Here is a 10,122-nt window from a genome sequence, read left to right on the forward strand (position 1 = left end):
TCCCTACCCTCATTCCCTGCTAGCTCTCTCCACCTTCGAAGGTGTTTGAGGTCTTGGGACTGAGGCTTGGGATAGTTAAAGCTTTCTTCAAGTTTATGTTATGTTTGTGGTGCATGAAGCCTTCCATCTTCATGGCATCACCTAGGTCACAAGGAACACAAAGACTGTATTGTAACAAGTCTCTCTTTATGGGAGAAATCATAATACAAATGCCTATTGGAGGGGGGACCGGCTCCACATAAATCCGGTCCTCAATTGTTGTCATGTTCTCTAAACTCTCTCTCTTGCAAAAGTATAACTTGTCTATGCCAAGTTAACTAATTGCTATGATTATGTTGCTATCTTCAATTATGTATACCCGCTATGCTCACAAAATCATTTCTTGAAAGTACTCTCATTAAATTCCGCTATTCTCAAATTGAATAGGCAAATTCCATTACAGCCTCTCTCCAACGAAAGTGTGAGCATGATCTATTATATGATACGGTGTGGAGTCATGCAAAAATGAGGGATGCTTCTTGCTCTAATGTGAGTGTAGCAGTTAAATCTACACCTAGTTCTACATTTTTACAAGTAAAACTATAGTGATGGAATACATTTTTTATGGATGGTGGGTATCTAGTCCACAAGGGGACAATATGTGTATTGTAGAAGGTGAAAACTAGCTCCTAGAGATACCTTGCATGGGGATTTACCTGGGCAAGCTACCTAGTAGAGTTACCATCAGTTAACCCCAGTGTTGTCTGACTGTGCAACCAGTCAAACTTCAATGCAAACACCTAAAAATAGGACCCGTCCATACCATTTTGGGGACTCTTGAGACTCTTGACTCAAAAATTTATATTTTCTAGAGCCTTAGAGCACTCAATGTTGAGCCTTTTAATGATTGTACTTTTAGATCAATCTTTCCAAGACTCTTGCATCTTAAGCAAAATGTGATTTCAATCCATGCATTGGTGGTCAACCACATAACCATATTGATACAGATCTCATATGTGAGAAACTCAGCAGGTGTTGTTGAGAATATTGTACACTTTTACATATCAGATGACAAGCACCATGAGAAACTATTTGTTCTACGTTTTTTATGATCCATTACTAGTGGCTTAAATAGAAAGGGCCTTGTTTGTTCTCTCATTGGGTATGGTCAGATGGTTTTTCTTCTCACTTTAAATCATAATGACTTTACTATTTTGTGGGAAGGTACTATCAATTGACAAGCTTACATATGATGCATAACTGCTTCACTTCAAGACATGGTAAAGGAGAGCACGATGGTGTAGGTGTTGTGATCAATGGAATGATCACTTAAGAGGAACTCAAGCCAGATATTTGGCTTATGAAGTGTGCAGCTGATGTGGTGATATTTCTTAATGCAAAATTTCAGCAACAAGAGAATCCTAAAGGTTTAATACTCAAAGATTTTCTAGCTGGTGTCTAAGGATGATGTGAAGCATAGCCTAATGGGGGATTTTCAGCATATTATAGGCACTCTCTCCTTCCATTTTGTTGATGAATAATTTACAAGTAACCCATGTGTTGGGTGATTTTGAACGCTCTCATCTTTTTGTGACCCATGTCTTAAAGGGGCAGTGAAGGAGGTGCAAAAACAAACTTCACGTAGATGAGTGGAAATATGTTTCTATTCTTCCATCGACAGAGACTATGGAAGTAGATATTGTCTCATACGATGAGGATGGAAACATTGATATACCTGGCATTACCACAAGTCATGATCACAAAGTGGCCATGTATGAAGGAGACCTTGAAGTGTTGTGTAAAATGATAACAGCTTTGAAGTCAATTTTTGGTCACAAAGAAGGTCATGTTTTTATGGTTCAAGGACTTTATAGTTGTTTCCTTATCTCAATCACATCTCAGTGTTATCAACACCATCAATCAGGTATGATAATAAGGATGTGTTTAGTTGTTGAGATTGTAATGTGCATAAAAACTATTCACCCCACCTCAAAGTGTAGCACATAGACCTAAACATAGAAAATATTTTTCTCAACTTATGAAAATTATAGAGTTGTTCGTTATAAAACTCACAAATTATAAAGTGGGAATTGGTATTTTTTCCATTTTATATAATATGGTCTTAAGGGACTATGAGCACGCATGGGATGCATGTTCAAGAGTCTCTAGGGCCAAGGGGCTATAAAGAGAGTGGTTGGGAGGTGATCACTATGCCATAACCCTCTTCCTTACATTTATGCAACATATAAAGTTTCTTATTTGAGTATATAAGATACAATTTCTTGCATGACATCTCATGTTTAGTCTTCTTTGGCTTTTCTTTGGTTCTCTCACTCAACACTTTCTGCTAACATGATGTCGAACAGTACCAATGATGGAAGAGTGAGGTGTTAGTTGCCATTGGTAGAGCCAATATCTTCTTAGAATTTTTTCATTGTTGATGTAACACAAGCCATCCCCCTGCCCCCCTATGCTTCCAAAAATGGGACCCCCATAGGAGTATGTCCTACCACCATAGCTCACACCTCCTCCACCAATGCAAAAATATCTGCCTCTTGATTCCACAATATGTGCATCAACCAACCCATACCTAGAATGGCCTACAATGTAGCCACCACCACCACCATCACTAGCTAATGAGAGTGAATTTTGAGGCTACCGAGCTGAGTCAACATAGTAACCTATTGAATTGTAGGGGGGACAAATGAAAATGGTGGATAAGGAGGAGGAAACTATAATGATGGTTGTAGAAATCAATACACTACTAAGGCAAAAATGGAGTACATTAGAGGATATTCTTACTTTAATAACCCTAATCAATGTATCAATGATTTATTGTTGCTACAAGAGCATGAGGTAGCAAGGAAAAGGGAAATAATAAGGAGATTTTGGTAGCTTCGTTCTAATGGAAAAAACTCACGTGTAAGAGTAATTTTTTGAAAATTGCTGAACTAAATGACCTTGTCCCTTCAAGTCCACTTGTGTTAGACATCACCTATAATTATATGTCACAACCTTGGCAAACCATACCTCCATGGATCCAATTAGCAAAAATTTACTTCCATCAACGAGAATAAGTAGAAATTGGTATCCACAAGTTGTCTGCATGGTTAAGAAATCCCTAACTATAGAAAAAGTTTTGAGGAAGGTACACCACAAAGTAGGAGAAAATCCTACACCTCAAATTCCAAACACTAATGTACCAGCAACTAACATGAGATTTATCCATTTCCAACTACTTGGCTACCCATGCAAAAGCAACCATCAAGCTTGTTAGATGCTTTGAAAGAAAAAAATCCCTGGCTAGAGTTGGGAGAGTTTTTCCTACAGGAGTTTTTGCCACTAGCAATGACGACCTCATAACTTTTGAATCTCATGCCAAGATTTTGCAAATTCTTTCCAAGAAATTGACCTCAACGAAAGCACAAGAGCTTTTGGAAAAATTATTGCAATAATTCTCACATTGTGACTTACCAAAAGCTAGGTGCAATTGGGGGCAAAGGATCATTGACCCAATGGGCCGATCGGCAATCCCCTACACCCAATTTCACATGGCTAGCTATGTTCTTCCTTGCGAATGGAAGATCGTGATGTTAAACTATACATGCAAACAATGAGAAAGATCCCACTTTCGTACATGAAAATATGTTGATATCTACTTATAAAGCAGACCAGACTAAATCCCATTCCCTAATTGTCAAAATTAGTATAGTTAAAGCCAAAGTTGTTCTAACACTCATAAATGATGATCAACTACTGTTGTTGTCAACATTTGTGGTGCTCTAAATGCCATACATCCTACTTGATGGAGGACCTGGATCAAATTTTCTTGTCCATAGATTTACGTTGAAAACCTGGCATTAGTGAGTTTGAGCCAGTGCCTTTTTGGTCAACCAATGTAGAATGAAGCCCCTTGAACTAGTTAGGCACTTGGATGTGTATATTTCCAAACTTCTCTTATGCAATTGGCACCTAGTATTACAAATGGAGGATGTTACTAGAGATTATCCTCTCCTAGCATTGAACCTCGCCTAAACCAAGTAAGATCCAAATAGGCTTGGGAAAATAGTACAAGCTCTACATAGAAGTAAAAGAAGAAAAGATAATTTGGCATGCATGCATGCACACTAGTGGCTTTGCCTATCAGAAAAAAATATGATGAATCACTTAGTTGGAGGTCTAGATGATGATGAAGAATAGTAGTATTTGTTAGTAAATAGTAACCTTGTACAAAACACAATAATATGGAGCCAATCAAAGCAGAGGCTTTGTTGGATAACTTAGACCAATGCCAAAAAAACAACAAATCCCACTCTTGCACTCACCCTTGAGTTAAATTAGGTAGATACAAAATGTAGTTAGATCAAGAAGGAGCTAGAAGAGTGGACGCAAGTGAAGTTTATTCACATAGCCAAACTCAGTGTTTCAACAACAGTTCAATCAACCAATCACTGAGGACACAATGCTAACTAATTAAGCTAAATTACTTCAAGCAATTTTTTGCACAGTCCTATATTGACATGAAAGGGATTGGACCGATATTTTCTTAACATTTCAATGTACTTATAGAGGATTCTTAGTGTAGGGCAACAATGATATCGATGAATCCCAAATAAGTAACTTATAGAATCATCTAAAAGTACATTGAAATGTACTTATAGAGGATTCTCAATGTAGGGAAATAACGATATTGATAAATCCCAAATATGCAACTTATGTTAAGGAGGGAAGCAATTAGCTAATACATGTGACTTCATCACAGCAATAGAAAGAGAAACTTGGCTTTCTCTTGTTGTTATTATGCCGGAGAAGAATAAAAATTTTGTATATGAGGATTATTAGAACTTGAGTGTAGTCACACCATGCGCGATATATTTTTGATTCAGTCACAATTGTTAGCTTAGATGATGTAGTAGGTCATGAAATGCACTCTTTCTTGGATGGGTTCTTTGGTACAATCAAAATAAGATGTCCCCTAATAATAGAGAAAAAAATCATCTCATTACTGAATGGGGTACTTTTGTTTTAAAGTTGATATTTGGGCTTAAGTGTGCTCAAGCCACTTTTCAAAACAATGAAATCCATATGGCAACAACAAGATCAAGAAAAGAGTCCTATCATTATTGAATGGGGTTATTTTGTTCTAAAATTATGACATTTGGTCATCAAGATGGCACCAAAAGATAGAGAATGGTCTCCCCTATCATTGAATGCAATAATTTTGCTATAAAGTTATGATATTTGGGCTTATGTGAGACTATCTCAGCTTGGCTTTCTCTTATTATTATTGTGCAAACGAAGAATAAGGAATATGTATTGTGTGGTCACCATACCCATTGATTCATACACAAATGCGCTCTTAGATGATGTAGTAGATCATCAAATGCACTCTTTCATGGATATGTTCTTTGGTGTATGGCACTAGAAGATAGAGTAAAGATTGTGGTGCTTTTGTTCTCAAGTTATGACATTTGGGCTTAAGTGTGCTCAAGCCACTTTTCAAAGAGCAATAATGACTATCGTGGAGTTGTTTGTAATAACAAATTTCATGGTGGATGGAATCAAACCTTTTGGTAGAACAAGCGGAGCATATCAATCATCGTTGTCTTTCCTTCACAAAATTTTGATAGGCCCAATTGCGTTTTAGTCCTTTAAAATAAGCATTTTGTGCAAAAAATGGAATGTTGTTAGGACACAATATTTTGGTTAAAGGAAACTCCATGGATCCCACAAAAACTAAACTAATTTTGCTAGCCAAAACCCCTTAAAATTTTCAAGGATTTCCTTTGGAGTTTTTTGGCCTAGTGCACTTGCACGACATAATGCTACAGATTTTATATGATATTGCAACACCCAAAGATTGGCAATTGAAGCAAAAAAAGATTCAATGAGTACATTCACACATTTTTTCATTGAACTCCCATTTTGGAAAAAGCACTCATTGTTGAGCCACCGCAATGGAATTTGTTGTTCCACGTTTTTGTGCATGGATCTAATGCAGCCCAAATTAAAAAAAGATACTAACTAGTATATTTTGTTGACCAAAGGCTTATCCTCGTCAAGAAAAATATATTGTTTCCAAAAGAGAAGCATTGTTCCATTGACTTAAAAAATTTAGGCATTACTTGTTTGGAAAAAAGTCTCTGTTTCATGTGGGTCACTTGGTTCTGATGTATTTGGTGGCTAAGCAGACATCTCATGCCAATTTTTTCTTGTTGGATGCTAATCGTTATAGAGTTTGATTCTCTTGGTAAACAACATGCTAAGGCTATTTACTTATCTTGGCTTTACGTTCAAGTCTATGGTTCAAGGGATAGGCGTTGACAATGATTTTCACAATGTGCTTTGTATTTGGTATCAATATGGACCTCCACCAAGGAAATGCTTAGTGCATTCCTCCAAACAATATTGTAACCAAAGAATTATACTCATGACCAACAAAAGAGGATAGCTTTGTAAATCTCGTGCCTTGAAATTAGGAAGTCCATCTTTGGCAATGATGTGCACATCATATTCTCCTTTGATGTGTTCTAGTTCATTAGCAAGAAGCTCAAAAAAAAAATGCATGAAGGAATTAGTGGAGAGCATTTTTCTAGTGAGAAAACAACACAAAATATGCTATATGTAGGTATTATTGTAGGCATACTCCACCAATGGTAAGTACTTCTCCCATTGGGATCTTTGATTTACTTTTCTTACATAGGATTTTAGTAGATCAAGAATTTTTAGGTTTGCTATTTCACTTTGGCCATCCGTTTGTGGGTGATAGGCCGAAGAGAAGTTTAGCCTTGTCCCTAAATTCTCAAAGAGATCCTTCCAAAAATCCAAAAAATTACTGGTCATTCTAGAATCTCTGTCTGGGACTATAGACATTGGCAATCCATGGTACTTGAAGATTTGTGAGATGAAGAGGGTTGCCATTTGATGGGCTTTGATAGTCTTTTTGACAGGTATGAAATGAGGCTTGTTTGCTAAACCTGTCTACTATCGTCCATATTCCCGTATTCCCATGGATAGACTTGGGCAATCCAAAGATGAATTCCATGGATATGCTCTCCCATGGTGAATTAGGAACTGGAAAAGTTTGAAGAAAACCAAGTTTCTTCCCCCTACCAAACTTCGTCTTTTGGCAAACCACACATTTTGAGACATACTCTTGTATGTTCACCTTCATGGTAGTCCAATAGAAGTAGGATTGTCCCGCATAAGGAGGAGCATGAGATTCATACATTATTTTCTCACGTAGTGAGCTGGTAACACATAGCCTATTGCCATAGAGAAGATAAACATCTTTTAGGGTAAATGGTTCCCCTTTCTTCCCTAGTGCAAGGGCTGAAACCACATCTTTGAAATTGGGATCATTACCATACTCATCTATCATAGTAGATAGATCATTGTGAGTAGCTATTGATACCACATTCACTCTTGGTCGTCTTGAGAATGCATCAGCTACAATATTTTTCTTGTCAGCAATGTGAGCAATATGAAAGTGAAATTGTGAGAGGAAATTTTCCCACCTCATTTTTTTGTCGGAGAGCTTGGTCTGTGTCAAGAAATACTTGAGGCTTTGGTGATCCGTTTGTAGAATGAAAGGAGTCCCGAATAGATAGTGCTTCCATGAGTCTAAGATGCGAGGAGTTACTTTTCATATATGCCTAGAGCTTCCTCAACAGGGTCGAGCCTTCGACTCTTGTAGGCTATGGAGTGCCCTTCTTGGAGCAAAACCGCTCCAAAGAAATCACCACAAGCGTCACATTGGACCTCAAATGGTTTTGAGACGTCCAACAGTGTAAGCACATGCTGAGAGATAAGATTCTCTTTAAGATTTTTAAAAGCATTGTTATCTCTTATAGACCATGTAAACTTAATGTTCTTTTTAGTTAGGTCATGCAATGGTCTTGCTATTTGTGATAAATTTTCTATAAACGTCTATAGTATGCAGACATACCTATAAAGATTCTTAGTTCATGTAGATTCCTTGGAATAGGACATCCTTTTATTACCTCAAACTTTGATGGATCCATTTGGATGCCATCTTGAGAGCTAATGTGACCTAAATAATGAATCTCTTGGAAGAAAAAATCACTTTTCTTTCGATTTATGAAAATCCTATTCTCTCTCAGAACTTGAAAAATTACCTAGAGATGTCGTTTATGTTTGTCCAAAGAGTTGGAGTAGATGATTATATCATCAAAGAACACTCCAGTGTAGGTGCGGTGAGGCGTAAATAGCTTTTTCATCATTCAGTTGAAGGTATTTGGTGCATTGGTCAAGCCAAATAGCATGATAACATACTCGTAAAGACCAAATGTAGTGCAAAATGCAGTCATCACAATGTCTTGATCCACTATCCTTATCTGGTGATAGCCACTTTTTAAGTCAATCCTACTGAAGAAGGTCAACCCTTGTAGCTGATCAAGTAGGTCTTCTACCCATGGAACGGGAAACCTATTCTTGATAGTGATCCTATTTAATGCTCGATAGTCGACACACATACGATATGTGACGTCTTTCTTTTTCACTAATAAAATTGGTGAACAAAATGGAGATGAGCTAGGTCTAACCATACCTTTCTCAACCAACTCATGCAGTTGCCGCATAATCTCCTCTTGTTGAGTTGGAGAAACTCTATAAGGAGGTTTATTAGGCGGTGAACTTCTTGGAAGAAGTTCAATTGCATGGTCATCATCCCCTCGTTTTGGAGGTAGCTCACTTGGGATTTCGTCAATAAAGAGATCTTGGAATCCATTAAGGAAGCTAAATAACTCTAGTTCCTTTTGATTCCCTTCATTTTTAGTTGACAAAACATTAGGTTCTTTTTTAGAGTCTTTTACAAATATCTTGTACGCGGAAATAGAGCTCTTTATTGACTTATCAAAATCTTGTTTATGTAACAGGGGTATAGTGTGACCCGACTCGTTAGCATCTATATACATAGTCTTTTCCCTATACGTAAAGTGAATACACCTTTCAGGGAATTTGATATCGGCATCCATGCAATCAAACCATGGTGCCCCTAAAATAGAGGAGATATGAAAAATTCCTCTTTATCTACATAGCTTTGGACATGGACTTAGAGTCCCAATCAAGGGAGTAACCGAGGCTTCCTATCCCTTGAAAACTCCTTCCACGTTCACTTGATCTCCCAATTCATAGGCTTGGATGCCTAGCTTGGTGGCCAACTCCATGGATATGAAGTTGTGAGTAGAGCCGTGGTCAAAGAGAATAAATGCATCATGTTCTCTTACCTTTCTCCAATCATAGCATAGTGGAGATCCTTTGGGATGAGCGTCCTCTTCTTGAACTTCGACTAAGGAAGCTCTAGGAGGCTCATTTCTGGTGTTCTTTTGGGGGCAATCACGGTACGCATGCCCTTGCTTCCCGCATTTGAAACAACGGTTATCCTTACGATAACGCTCGAGCTCTTCAAGAGAGAGTTTGTTTTTGCCCTTGTAAACTCCCTTCTCCTTAGCTTTGTTGTCATTGTTGGCATTGCCTTTGGAAGACTTTTGGAAATTGTCCTTCAACTTGGGCTCGTTATGGTCCTTGTTTTCCATGGGCTTAAGATTTCTCTTTGGCCCTTCTTGAAAATTGATTCGTGAAGCCACCGTGGTATGGTGTATGACCGCAGATATGGTGCATGGCCGTTGGGAGTTAACATACTCCACCATATCCTCCGTTAAACATGCACAAAGTTGTTGTTTTTTCTCTCCAAAATCCATCTTTTTGAAGACATTGGCTTTGAGATGTAGGTCCCAAAACTTGTCTACATATTTGTGGATAGATTTGTAGGGAGAGAGCTTCAAGCTTCGGCATTCAGTGAGTACTTTGTCTTTAGCATGGGTAGCCAGAAACTACTTAATGATGGAAGCTCTTCAAGCTTTCCATGTTTGTGGAGCTTCATCGTTTGCCCGTAGGCTAGACCACCATTGCCTAGCGGACTTTTGAAAATGCATAGCTACATGATGTAGCTTAGAGGAATCCGTGAAGCCCTCATCTCCAAACGTCGCATTGAATTTGTTGGATGAAGGCCAGGACTTTGTGCGTAGCACCAAAGGTGCCATTGTAGGTAAGAAAAGAGATGTTCTTTTGTTCCTCTTTTAGATTTTTGAGCTCGGACGACCTCTTCCATGCGTCATAGGA

Source organism: Adiantum capillus-veneris, chromosome 21 (assembly GCF_014529385.1).
Source record: "Adiantum capillus-veneris isolate H3 chromosome 21, ASM1452938v2, whole genome shotgun sequence".
NCBI lineage: Eukaryota > Viridiplantae > Streptophyta > Polypodiopsida > Polypodiales > Pteridaceae > Adiantum > Adiantum capillus-veneris.